Genomic DNA, 24,473 nt, shown 5'->3' on the forward strand with positions numbered 1-24,473 from the left:
CGGTTCCAGCTTCGTCTGACGTCCCCCCGGCCTCGGCAGTCCCGGCGGGCCGGGCGTGGATAAGTGCTTGGGGGCCTTGTATTCCTCCCACACCACCCTAAAGGAGCAGTGACCGGCGGCTGTTTCCCTCGGGGAACCGAAGGTACGGGGAGCGGGGTGAGAGGAGCTGGGAGGAGTGCTCGTGTTGGACCCGGCCCCCCCCTTCCCCACGGGGCTCAAGAAGATTCACGGTTTGGGACTTCGGGCCCATACCGCAGCGGAAGGTGCAGCGCCACTGTGAAACTGTGTATGAGACGGTGGGAGCGGCCGGTTCCCGTCTCACGCTGCACACCTTGGGTCCCTCCGGGGGAGAGCGGGACTGGTGGAGGCTCTGACTGCTAATCTCTGGGGGTGCTTCTACAGTGCGCCCCCCTGGAGCCCATTAAAATATCTGGCCATCGTCCTGATCCGTCCTTTTTTTTTTTTCAGCTCTTCCGTGACCCCCCCACACTGGACACAGAGCATTAGCCTCCTGGCGGACTTGAGGAGGGGAAGAGTCCTTTGGAGGAGGATACCTCTGGAAGACCTCACGAAGTGGGTGGTGGTGGTATGGACCTCTTTCTGAGCTCGCATTGATTGGTCTTGAGTGTCTCTACATTGGTCCCTCCCGCCCCCCAGCATCGACAATAGCCCTCTCTCCACCTCAACAGCTGGGCAGCTAATTTGGTCATACATTTAAAGGACAGCTTCTAGCCCGTAGAGTGAGGCAGCTGGAGATGTCAAGGAATAGAGGAAAGGACGTGCAGGCCTCCTTGAAGGACTCTAAAAAGGGAATGGATGGTCCCCTGTTGAAGTTGTGGGTGAAGGATCTTGAGTCGACGTGGGTCCAGGAGAGGGAAGAGAGGTCACGTAACCGTCCTGTCTCCTTTAGCCAGGAGGAGCAGGACAGGCCTGTGTCTCATGCTATGCTCGCCAAATTTATGGGTGAATTGGTCGACACGATCACGGCTGCGGGGCAGATGCAGATGGATAAGCTGCGAGAAGACCTGGCAGAAGGTCTAAGAGAGATTAAACGGGATATCAACAAAGTGGAGGAGAGAGTCGACACTAATGAGAAAGCGATCCAAGAACTAACAGAAGATGCAAGGAAAGTCGATAACCTCTTGGAAACTCTGGCAGCCGCCACGCAGAATCTTGAGTGACAAGTCGAAGACTTGGAAAATAGGTCACAGAGAGCGAATATCTGAGTTAAATAGCTGCCGGAAGATGTTCCGGATCAGGAGCTCACTTCAACCCTTAGATCAATTTTTGTAGACCTCCTTGAGTCAGACGTTGAACCAGAGTTGCAATTCGATAGAATTCACAGGGTGGGCCCGCACAGATCGGAACCAGGAGCGAGGCCGAGAGATGTTCTGATGGCTTTCAATAACTATGCTATGAAAGAAAAAGTCCTAGAAAAGGCGAGGAAGGCTGCCCGCATTGATAATGGCCACGAAATGTTCCTATTTCGAGATCTACCACAAATAACTCTGATTAAAAGGTGGCAAATGGGCCCGGTCCTGAGTTTTTTACGCTCCCACCAAGTTCGCTACAGATGGTCGCATCCGTTTGGGCTGACCTTCACCTGGCAGGGTACCCATCATAAGATTACAACTTGCGATCAAGGTCTGGCCTTGTTGGGCCTGGAAGAGCAATCAGTGGTTCCGCCTGAGAGGGGGGAGGCGAATCCGACTGTGCGCAAACCCTGGGAATGGTCTTTGGTCAGGCCTAAGAGGGTGAGGAAATGCCACAAAGCGTCTTCACTCAGGAAAACGGTTAACAAGGCAGCTGAGGGGCCCGCCGAGGGGGTTGGAGGCCCTTCCGCTGCTACCTATTTATGTGAGTTGACAGGGTGGTCTAAGGTTGGGCCCGGGGAGAGCACTCGCCCAAGCTGTTGTGTGTTACAGTTTGAGTGGTTTAATCAAGTTTGTATTAAGTGGCAGGGACGGGGGGTGGGTTGGTGTCTTGGAATGGGATTGGGAAATCCTGAGGTTCCGGGTTACTTATAGGGTCCGGCTCTCGTCTTAGGTTACGAGGGGGGTCTTGTACCAGTCGGACTTGACCGGAGGGAGGGGGGTTGGGAAGAGAGGGGGGAAGGGGAGGTGGGAGGATCCAAGGGCCACAAATCAGGGGGTTTTCAGTAGCGTGTGCGACCAGATGCAGCGATCTTCCAGTGTCGTGGAGGCAAAGGGGGTACTTCGCAACAAGGCTAAAATAACAACTTTAATCCATCTGTATGTCTAGCATACATTCACTGAAGCTGCTCTCCTTAAATGTAAATGGGCTTAACTCCCAAATCAAAAGGAAAAAAGTGGAGAGGTTTCTGAGAAGAGAGCAGCCTCATATAGTAACGCTACAAGAGACCCATGTCCACTCTAAAGACGCGCAGAGGATAACATTCTGGGGGTATTCAAGAATGGTTCAAGCTACACAACCAAGCAAAAAAGGGAGAGTTTTGATCGCTTTGAAGGATGGGTTGGATTTAGCCATCGCGGGGACTCAGAAGGATGACCAGGGGAGGTATCTAGCAGCAATTTTGGAGGGAAGGGGTGAGACTTTTACGGTGGCGACCCTCTACTCACCGAACCAAGCCCAGGACCCCTTCATCCAAAAAGCTCTCTCTCATTTAGGGAAATTTGCTTGGGCCACTATTCTGCTAACGGGGATTTTAATCTGGCATGGGACCCCTCGAAGGATAGGAGCTCGTCTTCTTGGGTTACTCAGGGGAGACCCTCCGGAACCTGATTAAGAAGATGCAGGATTTGGCCTTGGTTGACGCTTGGCGGGAGCTCCACGGGAATTTGGAAGGGTATACCTTTTACTCACATGCACATAGGGTGCATTCATGAATTGACTCCATTTGGTTATCCAAAACGATTTTGGGGAGAGTCACTGGCTTTGAGTTAGGTGCCATTTCCCTGGCTGATCATGCGCCACTCATGGTGGTGTTGAATAGGGCACGGGGCACCCCGGGTCTGTGGAGGTGGAGGTATCCGACCTCGCTCTTCAAAGATCCTATTCTGGTCAAGGAAGTTGAGGAGGAAATGGTTGAGTATTATCCCCGCAACTGCTGGGATGATCCGTCCCCGCTGGTGTGGTGGGATGCCTTCAAGGCAACGATCAGAGGGAGAATCATAGCTATTAAAGCCAGAAGAGAGCGAGAATTAAAGCTAGAAGAGCAGCATTTGGAAGTCAAACTTAAAGAAATCATGGCGCGGTTGGGTTCCAAACAATCAGCAGCAATAAAAAGGGAGTATAGGGCAGTCAGGGGACAGCTGAATCTTATACAAACAAGGGCGGCTGAGCGCAGTCTTCTTAAGCTGCACCAAAGGTATTATATCAAAGCTGATAAATCTGAGTCTTCTGGCACGGCTACTACGGAAAGAGTCAGGTGACAAAACCATTCTGAAAATCAAGGGGCTGGGAGGGCAGGTATACACTAATAACTCGGATATAGTAGGTGAATTCAGCAGGTTTTACACTGGTCTGTATACTTCCGACGCCCCGTCTCTTCCTGAGCAGGTGGCATATCTAGATTCGATAGTCTTGCCTCAGATCTCGTCAGAAGATAGAAAACTTCTAGATGCGGAGATCACAGCAGACAAGGTTAGAAGAGTTATCAACAGCTTGCCGTCCAACAAGGCTTCTGGCCCCGATGGGTTTATGTCTGAGTTCTATGAAGTGCATAAAGAAGTCCTTATTCCACTCCTCACCAAATTGTTTAATTTTATCGGCTCTGCCATGGCTCTCCCTAAATCAATGGACGAAGCCAAGGGGATCCTAATTCATAAGCAAGATAAGGAGCCGACAGATTGTGGTTCCTATCGCCCCATTGCTTTGATTAATGCGGACGCAAAAATTCACGCCAAAGTCCTAGCGAACCGTCTGGTTTATATCCTTCCCAAACTGATCAACACAGACCAGTCCGGGTTTGTTAGCGGCAGGCAAACTTCAGATAATGTAAGACGACTGGCCCATTTTATTGAAAAGACCCAGAGGAGGGAGATCCCGGCTCTTTTACTAGCTATCGATGCTGAGAAGGCATTTGATAGGGTTGAGTGGGGTTTTCTTTTTGCTACTATGGCTATGATGGGTTTTGGCCTTGGGTATGTGGACCATATCAGAACGAGCTACCAACACCCCGTCATCAGGCTAGCAATCAATGGGCAAGTTTCTCCCCTTATTATGGTAGGGAGGGGCACTAAACAAGGCTGCCCTATGTAACCCCTTCTTTATGCACTGCATCTAGAACCCTTTCTGGTGGCAGTTAGGGCAACCGAGGATATAAAGGGAATCCCGTTTGGGGGCTCAGTTCATAAGGTGGCAGCCTTTGCAGATGACTTGATTATTACGCTCACCCATCCCAACACATCCCTGCAGGCCGTCTCTAGGGAGCTAATTAGGTTCGGTCAGGTGGCGGGGTTAAAAGTAAAGGTATTCCCCAAATTGTTTGTTTACAATTGTTCAAATGAACAATTGACCGAATTTAAAGGGTCACAATTGACCTTTTCACAATGGACCGCAAAAGACCGAGGGTGGCTGCCTCATTAATGAGCGCTCTTCCAGCTAGAGGTGGCGTGGGCGAGACAGACTTTAGGGTTTATTACTTTGTAGCGCAGCTCCGAATCATTAGGGATTGGCAGGGAGATGACAAAAAGAAGGTGTGGAGACCGATGGACAGGGCAGTGGTGGGGGGAAACCTAGAGGGGATACTGTGGTTGCAGAGGCCCGATAGACGTAGTCAAATGTACTGTAGTGTTATAACCGCGACAACTGGACGGGCTTGGGACCAAGCAATCAAAAGGGCGCATATCACCTCTTTTCCCTCCCCCTACACTCCCTTGTACGCCAACCCGCAGTTTTCTCCAGCATGTGGACGGGAATCTGCATTTGGTATCTGGCACCAAGGGGGTTGCAGAATGCTGAGGGATATGTTCATTGGCGAGGAGGTCAAACAATTTGAGCAGTGTAAAATCAACTTTGGTGTAGGGGAGACGCAGAGGTTCTCCTATCTTCAGCTGAGACACTGGCTCTCTCACCCGTCAGTTAAACAGGCGGGGTCTCGCCCTCTCATCTTTTCTAAAAATACTTGGACACGGACTCGGGGGGATAAATGGGTCCTGCCATCTATCTACAGACACATCAAGCAAGGGGAAGTCCTGTCGAGTAGAAGATATATGAAGAAATGGGAGGGAGATACTGGAACGGTGATTCCTGAGCTGACTTGGATTAACCTTTGGTCTCAGATCCCTAAACTCGCAAGGTCAATCCAAATTCGGGAAATGTGGCTGAAATTGATGTTCCAATGGCACCTGACCCCGGTCAGGTTAAATAAAATATTTCCTGAGGTGTCTAGGAGGTGCTGGAGGGAGTGCGGGGCAGAGGGCTCGTGGGCCCATATCTGGTGGGAATGTCCTAAAATCGACACTTTTTGGGTCCAGGTTCAACGGGCGGTTTACCAGATTCTAGGTGTTCGGGCTGGTCAAAATAGGGGGTTGGACTTGGTGGGCTTGAGCGGGGTATTAGCCACCCTCACGGCGAAGGTAGATCGTAAACATTACGTAATGATGATGATGGCGGCAGCCGTGGTTTTGGCTCGGAAATGGAAATCTAAAGACCTGCCACAGGAACATGAATGGATTATTAAACTCTGGTCGTTTGTTGCTTTAGAATGGCTCGCCTACTCTATCCAGGGAGATCACTTGCGATTTGTCTCAGACTGGTCCAAACTGTTGGCCTACCTAAAAGCGGGGGCCCGCCGGGCTTGGTGTCCCAAGGTTATGGAGCTCTTTGGCATAATTGTCCCGCAAGATGAATCGGACTTGTGAGGGACGGGCGGAGAGGAGCCAATCAACCGGACCTTGGAGGACAGGTTCCCCCCCTCTTTTACACTAGCCGCGACTGGTTTCATACGCAAAGTTGCAATTTGGGTGACTCTTGGATGGAGGTGGGGGGTGGGGGATCGGGGGAGGTAGGGTTGGTGGGTTTGTTCTCTTGTTGTTGGTTTCTGTATTTTGATTAAAACTGCTAATAAAACTGGATTAAAAAAATAAATCCTTCCAGAGTATCTAGGGCCTTTGTAAATGACTAAGAGACCCAAGTGCACTTTACTGGAAGGTGCATTGTGCACTTTTTACATGTTGCAGAAAAGTTGCAACACTGAAAAGGACTAAGGGAATCAAAGTCTCCCAGTACTGACTGTCTTAAGGGCATGTCAGTTTCCCCGTAAGAAGTGACGAAAAGCCCAGAGGAGTGCAGCAGAAGGCTGTGCAAGTTAGACTATGGTATTAAACTGCAGCAAATAAAGTTGGGGGTACACAACTGGAGGGAAAATTACACATAAATGGAAATCTTTCCTAAAACAACTCACTTAAAAAATATCCCAAAGTATTTCACTCTCATAGCTATTACTTACTGCTGTCGCTGAAACCTAATGGTACTTGTGAGTGTAATATCAATACAGTAGAACAACTGGAGAGAACCGCTTCACTCTTGGTGCACACATAACACAATCTCCTGGAATAATTCAAATACTTCAAAATGAAAAATCCATCCATGTGTTAAAATGGCTTTCCACAATGGTGGCCAAACACTGAAATGGGCTGCCAAGGGAATCCACACCCTACAGGGCCACTGGAAATTCCAGAAAAGTCTCTGAAAACATAGCTCTGCAATGCTTGACAGAAAGTGTAATCTACACCCGTCAAGCATCCAAAAAGTCACTCCGCAACAGCTAAACTTTCATACACAGACACAACCTAAGGGAAATCCATACCCGCTCCTGACCGTCCACCTACAACACGTCGCACGATACTCAGGAACCTATAATGACTAGAAGACATCACTTCAAGGCACCCCCAAAAACAAGATAACACATTCCCTATCTCCCAGAATATCTAAACCTCAGCACTGGATATCCTCACGCATCAATCACTAAAGCCAATCTCTTCTCACAATAACGCAACCAACAGCAAAACCAATAATTTGAAAGCGCTATGGGAGCCCCAAGAAAACTGCCTACCTTCTGACGAACCCTCAATTTCTCTCCAACAAACTCACGACACACAAACACAACCAGCCACGTGGCTTTTTTTTTTTTTTTTTAAAAACTCCTCAATCTAACATCACAAACTTGCACCTCTAATTACATTATTCTAATTAATTATTCAGACCCTAGCCAACACACAACCACACTCTAGGCACTAGACCGCCCCTTTGGACACAAGGGGCCCCATTACGAGGAAGGCAGTAACCCACCGGTGCTATTGGTCGATTGCCGCCAACCTCGTCCCACCGAATCTACCGCCTGGTATCCAAGTGCCACTGGGACATTACAAGTCGCGGCGGCCCGGGATATCAGGCGGCCGAATCGGGAAGTCCCCATTCCCGACTCCACAGGAATGGGTTCACGGAAGCACCGGCACCGTTGTTAATGGTGCCGTGGCTTCCGTGAAAACTCTGCCGTCCGGGGCCGTTGAACCCGGCAGGTCAGACCTGCCGGGAGTAACGACCCTCCGCCTGCAGAGTCGGAATGTGGCGGTCCAGAAAGGGTGCCGGTATGGTGTACCCGGCACCGTCATGCCTTCAATGCCTCCTATACGTCTCACCTAGAAAGCTTGCAAGAATGCAGAACACAGGGTACTTTCCATCTGGCACCTCAACAGAAAGCACTGCAATCTTGCCTTCCCCCCTCCTCCCAACTAACCAACCCACCCACTCTCTTTCCGAAATCCCACAACCGGAGACCATGCACATGGCGGTGGTGTTCTGTACACATCCTTATGCCATATTATATTTAAATAACCTGCTTGGGTCATAACGCCCATTCCTGCGCCGCGAATTATCCCTGCACCCAGTGATCAGCATTTATCGTCTGCATCTAAGCCATTTCAGTGGCATTGCTGCAGGCACAGCTGTGTGTAGGTGATGGGTGAGTGGCTATAGCCTTGGGCACGTTCTTAAAGAGGTGCAACTGATGGATGATTAGAAGGAGGGGGGGCATTATGGTGTATGCTATGGAGGGGACAACGACTGAACATTATGGCGGCCGTGTAAGAGGCATTTTCTTTCACAGTCTTGATAGTACAGGTTGTAAAGCACAGTTTGGGCGTGGAGTGGAGGAAAGGCAAAAGCTAGGCAATAGGTTTGTATTGAGGGGCAGTGAGGGTGTGTATGGGGTCAGTGCCGAGTGAGGCCAGGGGGAAGGAGTGGGGCAGAGAGGCACATAGTTCTACTACTTTGTATTTTTTTTCCTGGACGTGTGCTCAAGTAATTAAAGAATAGAACCTTTTAATAATATGTATGTTTATTTTAGTTTCTGCATGAAGGACAGCGGGTTTCAACGGCATCATATGTAAGGCTGAGGAGTGCATAGACGGAATGTGCCTGAGCGTGTGAGCGAGAAAGAGAAGGGAAGAGGGGCGGTGTGGGGGGGGGGGTGGGGTGTGGGATTTGGGGCGTCCCCTCCAACCCCCTTCCCAGTTTTTTACTAGCTATTCCCCACACCCCCTACTTCTTATATCCCTTTACTCACCCCCCAGAACGCCCCCCCCAGATATTTTTCGATTATCTTTTTCAGCCAAATATCGGCAGCAAAAAAAACTCAGCGAAAAAAATCCTGCAGTAAAGTGACAGTGGTGGTTGGACTGCTTGGGAATTAACCCGGGGGGGGGGGGGGGGGAGAGAAGGTGAAAACACCACCCCCAGGCCAGGGACTTATTTAGGGTTGCAAGCAGACCCCCGTGAGGCGCTCTGGTAAAACGGACCCACTTGTATAGCCCTGTGCTTCCACTCTCATGCCAGGGGTATGGCTTTGTGCAGACCCACAGGCTCGAGCACCTGGGAAGGACTAATTGTATGGCACTCAAAGGCATATAGCTTCAACAGGAGAATAGTTACAAATGTGCCAACAAACGGATCAAGGCTGGGTCCAACTGCCCCCGCCCCTAACCTTTATTCCCTGCCTGTGATCCTCCGTGCCCCCTGTCTCTCGCCAAAGCCTCCCAGCTGCATCGATTTAATGGGGCCCCTGCAGTGCGCCCTCGTGTGGCCCAGGCCTCTGTTGCGTCACGGTTGGGGTTAGATGGTGAAAAGCTTGTCGCTGACGATGAAAAGACGACCCCAAAACAAAATGGAGGAGGCAGCCTTGTAACCGCTGCGGGGTCATGCCCAACAACCTCTGACCCTTCCCTTGGGAAAGGGAGGACAAGGGGCGGAACGGCGCCAGGGCGCCAAACAACACAAAAAGCCTGTGAAGGGCTGACAAACGAAAGGGGCGGGGCAAGCACCTGATAAGCGGCGGGGCCAGCCTGCAGAAGACATCTCGCTCCTGCAGTGGGACCCCGCCGACTCGCCGGACCAGAAAGATTTCGTTTTAGAGAGTGAAGGAGTTCGCTTTCGTGGACGATCGAGGAGACGTGTCCGGGAGTTCGCCCCACTCCACACCCGGCGGGAAGACTCTTGAGCAGGAGGGACCGGAACGGCAGCGCAAGGCAAGCCCAGCTGACGAAGGAAGCAGAAGCCGGAAGAAGGATCGGGACGGAGGCAAGGACCGAGAAACCGCCGAAAGGAGCACCGTAGCGGCGATCCGGCGCAGAGGAGCAGGACCGGTGTGAGCGGAAAGTAGCAGCTGGACGCTGACACCAGCGCGCTCAGGTGAGCCGGGGCCCCGCTGAAGGACTCAGAGGGCGCTAGCGGGCGGCGGCGGGCGGAAGTACCCGAGCACAGACGGCACGCACCCGCGGGAGGAGATTGCAGGCCCAAGCGGGCAGCGCCGTGCGAGGTAGGTCTGTCCCCAGTGCCGTCACAGCAGGAAGGCACGGCCGGTCTGTGCAGGCAGTGACGGGCAGGACTGGGCCCGTACCGAGCAACGCCGGCACTCGCCCAAAGCCCGGATAGCTCAGTGGATAGAGCATCAGACTGTTAAACTAAGGATCCAGGGTGCAAGCCCTGTTCGGGCGTACCTTCACTTCTTACCGCAGCACACCGAGGACTACGCGGGCCGGCCTGAGGGGGAGGCAGCCAGCGCAAGAAGGCACGGAAGGTCCACGGCAAGTTAAGCTGCAGAGACCAAGGAAGGGCAGAAGCGCTCACGCTGAACCCCACTCCACCCAGGGGGAAGAAGATAATCGGCCCTGCAGGGCCCACGAGGCAATGGATCTGGCTGCCTTTTTAGAAATGGCCAGGGTGGCAGCGGCTACCCACAGGCCAGACTGGATGACAACCATGGTGGCCCAACCAGGCCAGGAGAGGAGAGGACACGGCCAGATGGTGGAAAGCTCACCACTGTTGTTTCAGGACATCAACAATGAGCCAACGGTGGTGGAAGTGGAAATCCACGGCATAGAAGAGGACGAGGAGGAGGAGGTGCAGCCGACAAAAAGAAAGAGGACATTGACGGCGAAGGCCAAAGCAAGTCAGGAACAAGTCAACGGCACCAAGAGGCCTCGTCAGAAGGGGAGGGCGCAGGAGATGTGGCCTTAACGGCTCCTACACCTGCTGAGGCTCCAGGGAGCCATGTGAGCCCACCCAGCACTCCTGTGACCAGAACGGTGGAAGTCGCTGGGGAAGGAACCACATCCCTGGAGATGGTGAAAGGTATGGTGATGGAATGCATGCAAGCATGGGGAAAAAATGGGCAAGTGCCAAATGTTATTGCTAACGCTAGTGTGATGGAAGGGATGATGAATAGTGGGGGAACAGCAACTCAACCCGGGCCAGCCCAGGGCCTGGGGGTGTCATGGTGCGGTAATGGGAGTCAGGGCTGGTCACAAATAGGGGGAGTAAGTCAGCTGCCACAGAGGTGCGGGATCCCACCCAGGGGTTTCCTATTGGTGGGGTTACCTAGCGTGGGTCCACCTCCCGGGGGCAGTCAGCAGGCACAGATGGCGGGCTCAGCAGGGTTGCCAGGGGGACATGAATGGTGGAGTCAAGGGCGGAAGGCTCCGGTTTCCACGGGGATGGCCCAACCGCCTATACCAGTGGTCCCAACAGGGGCGCCGGCGGGCCAGATGGAATGGGGGCTGGGGCCTGGGGCGGTTGCTCCAGGGGTGCAGAGCACAGCGCAGCTCCCAGCAACAGGCCTGACCAGCATCGATGCAGGAGGGGTGTGGGGCCAGACAACCCAGTATGGGAGGACCATGCCAGGGTTCGCACCAATGCGGGCAACAGTGAATTCCTTAGTATGGCATATTCCATTGGCGGTCAAAGAGAGGTTGTGGAGGAAGGAATTCATTGAGATCTTTGACTTGTTGGGGATTGTACCCATGGGGGGAGGGTTGAAAGAGCTGTCAGAGAAGGAGAAAGAAAAGAGGGACAGAGAGAACACCAAGGTGGAGCACTCCATTCACAATTGGCTCAAGGCTTATAGCATGTACATGTCAGTAATGTTGGAGAGGTATCCGCAGGATGCACTGGCAATGATAGCGTATGAGCAATATGTGCATGACTTGTATCAGAAATATGGCGGCGAAGGGTGGTTGGAGTATGACCGGGGTTTTAGATTAAAAATGCAGATATGGCCAGCAATGTCATGGGACGAAATGGATGTCGGGGGATACATGGACAAGGTGCTACTCTGCAGGGAGCCGGAGGAGAAGCCGCAAGGGGAGAGGTCCCGGGCAGGGAGAGGGAGAGGTGGGTACACTCAGCGGGGGAGGGGGTCCTTTCGCGGGCCCTCCTCCTGGGTGTATCGGGCAGCAGCTCACCAGGGGGAGCAAGAGATCTGCTGGAGATTTGCAGAGGGCTACTGTTCTTATGGGAAGACATGCAGATACAAGCACCAAAGGGGTGGCGGCACTGGTCCCCGCAAAGCCGCCCCAGGCGAAGCCAAGCTCAGGGACAATAGCAAACCTAAAGAGAAAACAAATGTTGATTAATATGCCGGCAAAACAATGCAATGTTGGGGAAATTGTAAATGACAAACGTATGTTTAAAGGGACATTACCCACACCAGTTAGCCTCCTTGCCATGACTCCCTTTCTGAATATTTATCACAACAAGGCGGATGCAAAGTTGTTGTGGCAAGGGTTCAGGTGGGGCTTTCAGATCCCGGGGGCAGGTAGCCAAGGGGGGGAAGGAGGCGGCCAACTTGCGGTCAGCATTGGAGAAACCCGAGGTGGTAGAAAGGAAGGTGGCGAAGGAGGTGCAACTAGGGAGAGTGGCGGGCCCATTCTCGGCACCGCCCATGAGCAATCTGGTAGTGTCCCCACTGGGGTTGGTACCAAAGAAGGAATAGGGCCAATTCCGCTTGATCCACCATCTATCCTTCCCCGAGGGGCAGTTTGTGAATGATGGCATTCCCGAGGAGCGGTGCAGGGTACAATACGCCTCCCTGCTCCCTGGAGGATGCGGTACAAATGGTGAGAGCAGCAGGGGAAGGGGCGCTGTTAGGGAAGGCAGACATAGAGTCAGCCTTCCGACTGTTACCAAGCCACAAAGACAGTTACCACTTGCTGGGTTTCAAAGTAGGTGACAACTACTACTATGACAGGTGCCTGCCAATGGGTTGCGCTATTTCATGCGCATATTTTGAAGCATTCAGCTCCTTCTTGGAATTTACAGTGAGGCTGGGGAAGAAGGAAGGGGGAATATTGCACTACCTAGATGATTTCCTCTTCATTGGGAGAAAGGGGCCGGAGGAGTGCAGGGCCCTGATGGGGGAATTTCAAGGGCGTATGGAACAGTTGGGGGTGCCTTTGGCACCAGGGAAGACCATGGGTCCAGCTACAACATTGACATTCCTGGGGATTGAGATTGATTCAGTGAAAGGGGAGTGCAGGCTCCCGCAGGACAAGGTTCAGAAGTTACAAGCCCTGAAACCAGGCCTATTGGGGAAAAACAAGGCGACCTTGCGGGAGCTACAGTCATTGGCGGGTAATCTCAATTTTGCAGGGAGGGTAATCCCATTGGGCAGGGCATTCGCCAGAAGTGTGGATCTCAAAACAGTAGGCTTGCAACACGCCGCTCAGCACGTCCGGTTGGGAACCGAGGTAAAAGAGGACCTCAGGATGTGGGACAACTTCCTAACGGAATCCAATGGGGTGGCGATCTTGCGGGCGGAATGGGCGAGCAGTCAGAGACTTAAACTATTTACCGATTCATCGGGGTCCTTAGGTTTTGGTGCGATCCTGGGGGACAGGTGGTGTGGCGTGGCGTGGCCAGTGGAATGGCACAAGGAAGGGGTGACTAAGGACATCATGCTATTGGAACTATTCCCCATAGTAGTGGCATTTAAATTGTGGGGGAAGCACCTGCTGAATACAAGAGTTGCCTTATGGTCGGATAATTTGGCGGTGGTCCAGATTATTAACACAGGGTCGTCCAGCAATCCGAGGGTGCTTCGGTTACTCAGGGAACTGATCAAAAGCCTGTTAAGTCTAAACATTGAGGTCAGGGCACGGCACATTCCCGGGGTAAAAAATACAGCTGCTGATTCTCTGTCTCGTTTACAGTGGGACCGGTTCCGGGAAAGCTGCCCCGAAGCAAGGAAAGAAATGGTCCCGTTCAAAGAACAATGGTGGGAAATGATTGGGCCAATCTGAGCTCTCTGGTAGAGACAGCACTGGCGCCTGGTACAGCTAAAAGGTACAGGGCGTGTTGGGACCGCTTTACGCAATTTCAGGAAGAGGTGCTAACAGGCGACCGGGGTGAGAACCCGGTACGGGCATTTGTGGGATGGTGCTGGAGGACGGGGAAGACCCGGGCATGGGTAGGATGCCACTTGGCGGCCATTGCGCATTATGCAAAGATGAAAGGGGAGAAGGACCCCACCAAGGAACATTACATCACGCTAGCCATGAGAGGATGGGCAAAACAAACGGTGACAAAACCGGATGAGAGGCGGCTAATTAACATTTTTAAATTGCACGGATTGGTTAAATGTCTGGGCGCAGTATGTACCAACGAGGCCGAGAGGGTGCTGTTCACGGCCGCCTTTACGGTGGCATTCTTTGGGGCGCTTAGGGTCAGCGAGCTGGTGCCGGAGAACAAGGATGGCAAGGGTAACGGGTTTTTGCGCTTAAGGGATGTACAGGTAACCAGCACCCAGGTTGTCATCTATGTGAGACGGTCAAAAACGGATCAGAAGGGGAAGGGGCGGCATTAACGCTGCAGGCCATTCAGACAAGCAGAGTATGCCCAGTGACAGCGGTGGCCAACTTTCTCCGGCAGCGGCTGCCATCTGAGGCAGAGGCACCGTGGCTCTTGCACAGAGATGGGTCCGCATTAAGCCGCTTTCAATTTAAAAAAGTGATGGCGCAGTGTTTGGCAAGGATGGGGCTGACAGGGGGCCGGTTTGGGGCACATTCATTCTGAATAGGGGCCGCCACCTCCGCGGCAGTCGGGGGATTGAGGGCGGAGGACATCAAGAAATTGGGGAGATGGTCTTCGGGATGTTACAAACGTACCTGAAAAAATGTAAACAGGCCTGAAAAAATTTAAGATAACCATGCCGTTCCCTCCATTTGTCGTTTCCCAGCAGCACAAGGAAGCAGGAAACGGACCGTGTGGGTAGTGGGGCACTCATTCATCTCAAGGGCCAAGGCGAGCAGGACTCAGCAGCAGGAGGCGCTGATGGCCGGCGAGTTCAGGATTGAGTGGCACGGGGTGCCAGGGATGAAGTGGGCACAGCTAAAGGGGCAATTGCGGAGATTACAGAGTAGGCAGACGAAGCCAGAGGTGTTGGCAATACACTTGGGAGGGAACGACCTGACCAGCCTGGGGAGGGGGGTCCTGCTGAGGGACATTACGAGCTCATTGCAGGAAATCTCAGCACAGTTGGGCGAAACGGAAATTGTATGGTCTGAAGTTATTCCCCGGGCGCAATGGAGAGGGGCAGAGAGCCATTCAGCAGTTGAAAAATCAAGGAGGAAGCTGAATGGGGCCGTTGCAAAATTCTGCAGGGGCAGAGGTTTCCATCAAATCAGTAATGGATTGATCGATGAAAAGTCGCCTGAGTACTTCCTGAAGGATGGAGTACACTTGTCTACAAAGGGAATGGAGCTCTTTTTCTGGAACATTTGTACCAAATTGCTGGAGTTATGAGAAGGAGACAGGAAGGAGGGGAGCCACAGTGGGCGAGAACCCACTAAGTGGCGTGGCGGTGTTTGGGCAACCAAGCACAAATGATAGACTCCGGACGAGCCAGAAGGAAACGGAATAGGTCTTCGCTCTTCCGGACCAGCGCCTCTTGGGGGCCTAAACGGCGGGGGCGTCTGGTGGCAACGAACAAGGCTCAGCTTCCCCCAAAACAAACGGCGCTCTCCCCACCCACGGACACCTGCACGGGCAGGATAGGCTCAGGTACAAAGGGTTGGGGGCCTACTATACAAAGTATAGGGGGAAGCAAGGGAAAGCTGGAAAGCAAGCGCCACACTTGCAGACTGATGGTCACAAATGTGTACAATATGCCATGCAAATAAAACTGCAGCCAAGTTTGCCATTTGAAATACTGTGTCATGCCAATTGATTGTGGGAGAATAACAAAGCGCAGCAGGGTGCATGCGCAAAGGAGTAATTGGCAGGAAAAGGCAAATGGACAAATGCAGTGGTTATGTCGCTGACGACGAAAAGACGACCCCAAAACAAAATGGAGGAGGCAGCCTTGTAACCGCTGCGGGGTCATGCCCAACAACCTCTGTCCCTTCCCCTGGGAAAGGGAGGGCAAGGGGCGGAACGGCGCCAGGGTGCCAAACAACACAAAAAGCCTGCGAAGGGCTGACAAAAGAAATGGGCGGGGCAAGCACCTTATAAGCGGCGGGGCTAGCCTGCAGAAGACATCTCGCTCCTGCCGTGGGACCCCGCCGACTCGCCGGACCAGAAGGATTTTGTTTTCCACCCACCCACGAAAGGGCAGGGAAGGAGGGTGATACCTGGACGTCGCTGTCGGAGGACGGTCAGGACTATTGAGGACAGTGTTGGCGGTGTTTGGGCAACCAAGCACAAATGATAGACTCCGGACGAGCCAGAAGGAAACGGAATGGGTCTTCGCTCTTCCGGACCAGCGCCTCTTGGGGGCCTAAATGGCAGGGGCGTCTGGTGGCAACGAACAAGGCTCAGCTTCCCCCAAAACAAACGGCACTCTCCCCACCCACGGACACCTGCACGGGCAGGATAGGCTCAGGTATAAAGGGTCGGGGGAGTTGGGGGCCTACTATACAAAGTATAGGGGGAAGCAAGGGAAAGCCGGAAAGCAAGCGCCACACTTGCAGACTGAAGGTCACAAATGTGTACAATATGCCTGTTGTCATGCAAATAAAACTGCAGCCAAGTTTGCCATTTAAAATACTGTGTCATGCCAATTGATTGTGGGAGAATAACAAAGCACAGCAGGGTGCATGCACAAAGGAGTAATTGGCAGGAAAAGGCAAATGGACAAATGCAGTGGTTACGACCACCACAAGGGAAGCGTTTTGAAATTTAAAAAAAAGTCACTGAGCTCCAGCAGAAAAGAAAGAACGGTGCCGTTATGGGTCTCTCGATTTATGTTATGTTTTTTTTTTATCTTATCAAATAATTGTTTATAATTGTACATTTATATACCTGCGAGTGGTTTCTAAGCCTGTGGCCGGGATTCAACCCGTGGTGCGCTGTCTTCTTTCCGAGACAAACGCGTTGGCCCTGAATAATCCTTCCTCCTTTTTAGCCCTGGTAGATGTGCCGCTTTTTATGCACCCTCAAACAGGCTCACCGCGTCATCTGTGTTCTTTTAAGTAATTTCTGATTGAAATGTACAATCCGGTTGCTCTTCAAATAAATACAAATACCAATACCTGCTGTTTTCTTCGGCATTTGTACTGCAATAACCACTAACAACCCATACACTGCAACGTGGAAACGTCAGGTATCTCTCCTGTGAGCAGCCTTTAAGTGGGGCAGGGCCTTTTGCCAAATAAACCGTGTACCCAGGAGACCGTGCATTCAATGAAGCTTATGACGGGACGATAAAAGGGGAGCAGGACCCCAGTGTCTGTGCCCGGGAACCGATAAAGGTAGGTACGACTGGCAGAGGTGAAGCCACTCATCGCGGGTGAGGATGTGGCTGCGGGATGGAGGGGCGTTTCTAGAATACAGAGGTGGCAGTGGGCGGAAACTAAGTGGTACGATGTCTGACAACAGTTCCTGAACGGCAGGCGAAGGGCATATTTGTTGTTTTTTGCTGCCTCCCTTACTGGGGATTCGAACCTCGGCCCTGGGATGCTATGACTCCACGTCCTTTTGAGGGATCTTGCAGTCAATGGCTTGCTCTTGTTTATTGCAGTGGCCTGCTTGGGACTTAACTCCCATTGTCTAGCGCCCCCCCTCCTACCCTCCAGCCCCCGCCCCCCTCCAGCCCTACTCCCACTGTGCCGCAGTGATTAGAGTTGGTCATCTGCATTTACGCAACTCATTAACGCTGGAATTGCTGCAGGCACAGCTGTGTGGGCTGGTAATTCGGGCTGTGGCGGGCACATTAAGCGTTGTGAATGGGGGGTGGTTAGAAAGGGAGGGGGTGCATGACGACGCATGCTGTGGGGGGGGGCAATGGCTGGAAGTAATGCAGATGCCTTTCCTTTCGCTTTCTTTGAAGCAAAGTGAGAGAACACAGGGGGGGGGGGGGGGGAGTATAGGAAACGCAGGAGGCAGGTGTGTGGCCTGTATTAAGGATGGACGGGGGGGGGGTTTGAGGGAGCGTGCGTAGGGGATCAGTGGGGGCAGCAATCAACTTAGATCCATTACTTTTTTCGTACACTTCGACCCCTGCCAGAATGGGCTCACTCCTGCCGTTCCATCTAGCAAAGCACTGCCCTCTCTTTCTAAGGCAGTGGTCTTCAAACTAGGGGATGGGGGGCGAAGGATGTCTGGGGTGCGGGGATGAGGCCCCTATGCACGCACTAGACAGGCTGTTTTTTTTTATTTTTATAAACATGCGTACCCCGAAAGAAAGAGGCATGCGCAGACCGCTTCGGAAATATTCATTAATAGCTGCAACTTCCTTTTATATAGCGCTTGCTACCAGTGGTGTCTCCGGCTTCGTGGCGCTATAGATTCTGTCACTATTAGGGTGTATAGAATGACTGAACCCGGACTAGAAATGGAGACTCGCCCCAGCCATGAAGATGGACACGTTTAGACGCGACAGTCCCCGAAACGCACCGATTCCATTCCCAGAGATGCAAAGACTTACCCTGCCCGGGGACCACCGGGAAACAACTAGAAAGGAAAGACGCTTGGAATAATTTAATTCACAAAAAAGTAACGCGTCGGGGTGTGCCCTCTGACCCTTCTCGCGCCATGTTTTTTTGTAACTGTGCCCCAGGAAGGGCCTGGACTTGCATGCTCAAGATCACAGAAAGTGTCAGCATTGAGCAGGCGCTGGCACTCGAGAGCGGACTGGCTGCAACTGCGAGGGCCCCTAACTTCCTTCGCCCCCCCCCCCCGCCCCGTGTACTAAGCTATTTCAAGAATCTCCGCCGTGCCCCCCTCTCTTTACTCTTCCCGCCCTCCGTGTTTACCCCTCCGTGCTTGGGTCGTGGGGGGCACGATTCACAGCTAGGGAAAAGCTGAGAGAATGCATGAGAGACAGGTGTCCTGGTGGGGTGAGGAGGGACAAGGGTGGCTACCCGTCCCGTATTTTGCGAGACTTGCCTGCATTGATGGGTTTAGTCCCGCAGTTTGCAGGCACCCTCTGCGGGACCCCCGGCCTGATCGGTGCCTTTTCTGCCCTGAGCTCACACCTCCGTGTGATAGGTGACGCTCAGGGCAGAAGGGCGGCTCTCCCTGGGCGCGCCCAGCATCCTAACACGTTGCTCAGTTGCAGGAATAGGGGGGTATGTTAGCACGGGCTTTTGTCCCTTAAGAAATGTGAATTGGGGGTGATTTGAAATGGGCAGGGTGCATAATGCAGCATGCTGTGTTTGAAATAAGACGATGGTTTCAAACCCAAGTGAGAATGTGGTGCCTGGTGCTGCTGTGACCTTTCATGCAGTGTGGGGAAAACAAAGCTAAAAGTCCTACTCCTGTTGCTCACCATGTTTCTATGACACTGTATACAATGTACGATTATTGTATTGCCAGATGCCACTCTTGTATGTTATATGTGTTTTTTCCTAGGCATCGCTACAAACAAGCCCTTGATAAAAAAAAATGTATATCAAGTAAACCTTGAAAGATATGTGGCCGACTACTTAAATTGCCCACGTCCCATTTTCACTTCCGTAACCAAAGTGTGTGATCTTGGGCAAATCATTTCATCTCACAGGGTCTTATCTAGCGTCCCTGTAAGTGATTCAGTTCATAGCTTATATTATTAGCCCACTATGTTATCATCAGCTGTTATAAAAAAAACCTCCTCACTCACGGTTTTAATAGCTATAGAGCTGCTGCTCATATAATAATAATAGTGGCGAGTATGCGCACTTGGAGGTTTGCATATATTTTATCACACAGGGCCTGGACAGAGCCCTTAACAGATGAGTGGCCTGCATGTATAATGGGGTTCCCCTTGTTTTGTGCTGTGTATGTGTTAAAATGCCCTCTGCCACTAATGTTACCAAAACAAGTGGATGGGGAGGGGGGGGGGTTGTTTGTGGGGACCGCGCGCACTGCAGGCCGCTTCGGATGCACCTCCGAAGTGTCCTGCAAACCCATTCTGTAAAGTTGGCCACCCTAGTGCCCCGGCCCGTCTCGGAGCTGCCTGCCAAAGGAGCGCAGCACACACAGGTCAGGCCCACGATGACACCCCTCTCCCCGCTCCCAGTCTGCGCATTGACTCCCTTACGCTTCCTTCACTTACAGGTGCTGAGGCGTCTCCAGCTTTGCACCTGTTTTCTAAGCTCTATTCGCGTGGATGTGCCTTCCACACATACTGCAGCAACATAATTATCTCTCCCCTCCCTCCCCTCCCTCCCCTGTCTCCCCTCTCTCCCCTCCCTCCTCTCTTCTCCTCTCTTCTCCACTCTTCTCTTCTCTCTTCTCTTCTCTTCTCTTCTCTTCTCTTCTCTTCTCTTCTCTCTTCCCTCTCCTCTTCCCTCTCTTCTCTCTCTCCCCTCTGCGTTCTCTCTGCTCTCTCTCCCCTCTCCACCAACCCCCCCCCCCTCTCTCCCTCCCTCTCCATCTCCATCATGCTGCTGGTCAACTCTAAACCCTGCAAAGTCTTTTCACGGTGACTGGCGAGACCCACATAAACCAAAACAATGGCGTCAGATTGTTATAGCGCGCATCGTGCTAGCTTCTAAGCACTACAGTCATTGCCGTTGTTAGTACCCAATTGAAAGGCACGCAATGTATTGACTTCAGATGCATACAATCTACCCCGTCCGGATTTAAACCTGTACCCGGAACTCAGGCACCCATCAGCGAGGCGAGCGCCTAACTCGACGGGCAATCTAACTGCAAAATCTTGCTGCACTTAGCCGAGAGTTCTGTATTTGGCTAGCCAGGCGATCGCCTTCCGAATGACAATGGTCGGAGCTTTTGTCTGTAAGCCCCGAAACTAAACAGTGTGTGTTCCTGGTGAAAATGTACATATCTTCAACTACGTTGGAGCATCCATTTTGGTGTGAAATCGCCTTTTCCATAGGTACAGTTTACTACAGGAGTCAGAATGTTTCTTCGTACATTTTTGGAACATAACAAAAACCTTTGGCTCCACCAGCAGCTGTGACAATTTCACCCACGATCACACATTGTGATGAATAGGACAGCCGAGATTCGAGTTCGGTTCCCGGAGTCGACAAGTTAGATGAAAGGCTAAAGACGTGAAAGGTAACCACCCTTGAGTCTTGAACGCCCCCCCCCTCCCCCTCCCTTACCTTGTTGCAGAAGCACGAGGGACCGCAGAGATTACCGTCTGTCTCGTGTTCTATTATCTCCGCCACAGACCGGCTGGATACCCAGGATCCATCACAGCCAGTGATATGAACAAAGCAAGGAGCGCCTCCTTCACTTGAAATGCACAGGATCACAGAGCGCGCCCCGCCTGGGAGAACAATGGCTCTGTCAGGGCAGAGTTAGGCGTGCGCAGAGGGTCGGACTACAGCCGTGTGTGACGGCTGCTGGCCAAGGGAGATGCGTGAACCAGCCAGCATGCGCCTCCCAGCACAGCTCACATACATGCAATCAAACACTCAGCCCCTCCTCGAGCCCCGCGGCCCCTCCTGGGAGCCTTGGCAGCCGCTCCTGGGAGCCCGCGCAGCCCCTCCTGGGAGCCCCCGCAAACTCCCCCGGGAGCCTCCGCAAACCCCCCTTGGGAGCACTCGGTCAGAAAACGGGAGATGGCACAGGGGAACTCTGTAGTTTGCCCTCATAGTTTGGGGGTTTAGGTGTTCTAAGAAGGGATGGGGTTAAATTAGGTTGCAATTTTCTGACGGGCTGAAAATGGGGATTTGGCAAAACTCAAGAAAAACACCAAGCAGAACACAATAAAAAATACAACCAATCAGAACTAAACTACCAAAGTGCACTAGAGCAGTGCAACTCACAAGCACAGCCCATAGAACCGGAAGTAAGTACACAAACACAAAAGGATATAGTTAAACACAAAAAAACAAAACAAAGGGCAAGGGAAACTCAACCCAAAAAATACAACCAACTTGAACAAAGTATACGAACAGAGGAAAATACCACGTCAGACTACACTACAGAAAAACCCTCACACACAGTAAACCACCTGAACACAGCAAACACCAATATAAAAATACATCGTTATAAAAACAATTTGAAATAAATAAAACAAGCAAAAATAACAGTTACATCTTAGCATATGAACACAAAGTAAAGTATCCACACCCTCCAAAAACAGGGAAAACCCAACTCAACAGAACGCACGCGCGTGGACACACTATAACTCGCTTCAAGAGACTACATTACAACTAACCAGACAGAACACACCCACACACACCACAGTACGAAACAGAACACAGAAAAACTAAAATCCAGTCGAACACAGTAAATACCAGTCTGCCAGAACACAGTAAACTCCAACATAACACATTAAAGTCCAACTCATAAAAACATGGAGGAACCCAATGTTCCGGAACACAGTGCAAGCCAGCAGAGCACAGTAGAAGTCAAGCTCATAGAACCTAGAGAAATCCAACCCACCAGGACACAGAGAAGACAGTGCAAGCCAACAGAGCACAGGAGACATCAAGTCAACAGAACCTTGTGAAATCCAACCCACAAGAACACAGACAAAACCCAAAGACCACAGTGAGTACCAACCATAACACAGCTAAACCAAACACAGTGAACACAGTGCAAGCCAACAGAGCACCGTAGAAGTCAAGCCAACAAAACAGAGTGATTTACAACCCACCAGAATGCAATAAAACCATTTTTTTTTTTTTTTTTTTTATTGAAATATAGCTGAATTTAATCAACTTTTTTCAAAAGGAATTTACAATTTTATAGTAAAAGATACAACATAAACATTAACCTGATTAATAAAATTACATCACTGTGTAACCCACCTAATCTGTTACATAGGAAAAATATGAGCCACATTTATCATGTATTTGTGCATTTCATTTCATCAATATACACTTAGAATTCAAATACATTATTCACCTCATATCATACATCTTTCAGTCTAAAATTTCACCTGCCTTCAAGTGTAATGCATTTAAAAAATTAACCATAGCGATTTTTAGGCTCATTTTTGCACGATTGATTAGAAAACGCCATCTTAATTCCGGGGGTACACTTGCCACCACTAACATTTGACTTCCAAAACATTTTGATCTTAATAAGGTTAGCGCTAAACATTCAATGATCAGATGTTCTAGGGTTTCCTTAATTGTTCGATCATTACAAAATCTGCAGAAATTTTCATTTTTAGTTATTTGTTTGCGCAAACAAAGTAAATCTCTAGTGTGCCATAGATTTAGGCGTATTCTTATGATAGAGTGGCGCAATTGTGGGGAAGAAGCTTTAAGTAAATATTGTTCTGCCACTCCCATTTTCTTTTCCATCAAGTAAGCCGTGTTAATGAATTTATAACGAACACATTTAGCACGCGTTTCAATCCAATCATATAACAATATTTTTTGTTTTGCTCTTGCTGGATTCATAATCAAAGTTTCTAAGTTAACATCCGCTAAAGACATAATATTGTATACGTATTTAGTCCATTTAACGATGAACAAATGGGTGGAAGTAGAAATGTACGATGACAAAACAGCAAGCAGACAATTTTCGTTGGAGTTAGTCAAACATTTGAGTAGCAAGGCACACATCTGCCAATGATATTTGGCACTTAGGGATGTTAGACCTAGCTCATATCTTAATATGGGGCCTGGAATGGCTTGAGGAACTTGGAGGATCTGTCTCCAGAAGGAGGCTTCGATTTTATCCAGGCTGTTGAGTGAGATACTGACTTTTGTTTCTAATCCATAAAGCAATACCGGTGTAATTTTTTGTAACCAGAAATGGAGTGCCGGCAGAATGGAAAACTTGCCAAATTTATAAAGGATTTGTTTTGATTGTGAGATCGCAGATGTTAGTTTGCTTCGCAGCGTGTCTGCTTGTAATACTCCCACATATTTCTCCTCAAACGGCAGTCCTAAATATTTATAACTTGACACAATTTTAAGAGGTATGTTTTTGACTCTCCATACGAATTTATTTCTAATGGTAGATTTGAATGTTTGCGCAACTATTTGCGATTTGTTGACATTCATTGTCAATTCATTTTTATCAAAATAAATGACCACAGTGGATAGTAGCTTCTGTAACCCAGTTGGTGTTTTGGATATTAAAACCAAATCATCAGCATACCATAACGCTTGAATTATGGACATATTCATTTTTGGTGAATCAGATGGAATGTCACGAAAAATTTCTCTTACATCATGAATAAAGAAGTTGAACAGGGCGGAGGCAAGAATACAGCCCTGTTTCAACCCCCGAGATGTTTTAATGATCGTAGAGAGCAGCCCCATGTTCGTTAAGCGCACTCGTATAGATGTTGATGAGTGAAGTTTATATATAATGTCAATCAAGCTTTCAGGACATCCGGCTTGCTGCAGTTTTTCAATCAACTTCACTCGTGATACCGAGTCGAAAGCGGCATTTAAATCAATGAACGCAAAATACAGGGATGATTTTGTGTGATATGCTTGTTCTTTAAGGGCATTAAGTATTAACAGATTGACCGTTGTGCCCATGCCTGCCACAAATCCCGTCTGGTTTTGGTCCCGATTGTTGGAAGTTTGGGTCCATTGATTAAAGTCGCGCAACACTAAGCGTGCGAAAATTTTGCCTGGTGAATCTAATAGCGCAATTGGCCTGTAGTTAGAGGGTATGCCGCGATCGCCCTTCTTGAATATGGGGACTATAAGCGAAGTTCGCCAAGATTTTGGTATTTTTTGCGAGTTAAGGATGTCTTGAAAAATGGTGTTAAGAATAAGTGCCCACTGTTTTGGATGTTGTTTGAGCATAAAATTCGTGATGCCGTCTGGACCTGCTGCTCTTGAGGA

General features: G+C 50.6%; 1 protein-coding gene across 1 annotated transcript in view; it reads right to left on the reverse strand.

Moving 5' to 3' along the window:
* ANGPTL6 (angiopoietin like 6) overlaps positions 1-21,074 on the reverse strand; it is a 250,158-nt gene extending 229,084 nt beyond the window's left edge. Inside the window, exon 1 of the mRNA XM_069604048.1 lies at positions 20,808-21,074. The gene's annotated coding sequence lies outside the window, so the exon portion shown is untranslated. The remainder of the gene's footprint in view (positions 1-20,807) is intronic.
* Positions 21,075-24,473: the final 3,399 nt, after the last annotated feature.

The sequence above is a fragment of the Ambystoma mexicanum genome, chromosome 3q (assembly GCF_040938575.1).
Source record: "Ambystoma mexicanum isolate Mex_15411 chromosome 3q, UKY_AmexF1_1, whole genome shotgun sequence".
NCBI lineage: Eukaryota > Metazoa > Chordata > Amphibia > Caudata > Ambystomatidae > Ambystoma > Ambystoma mexicanum.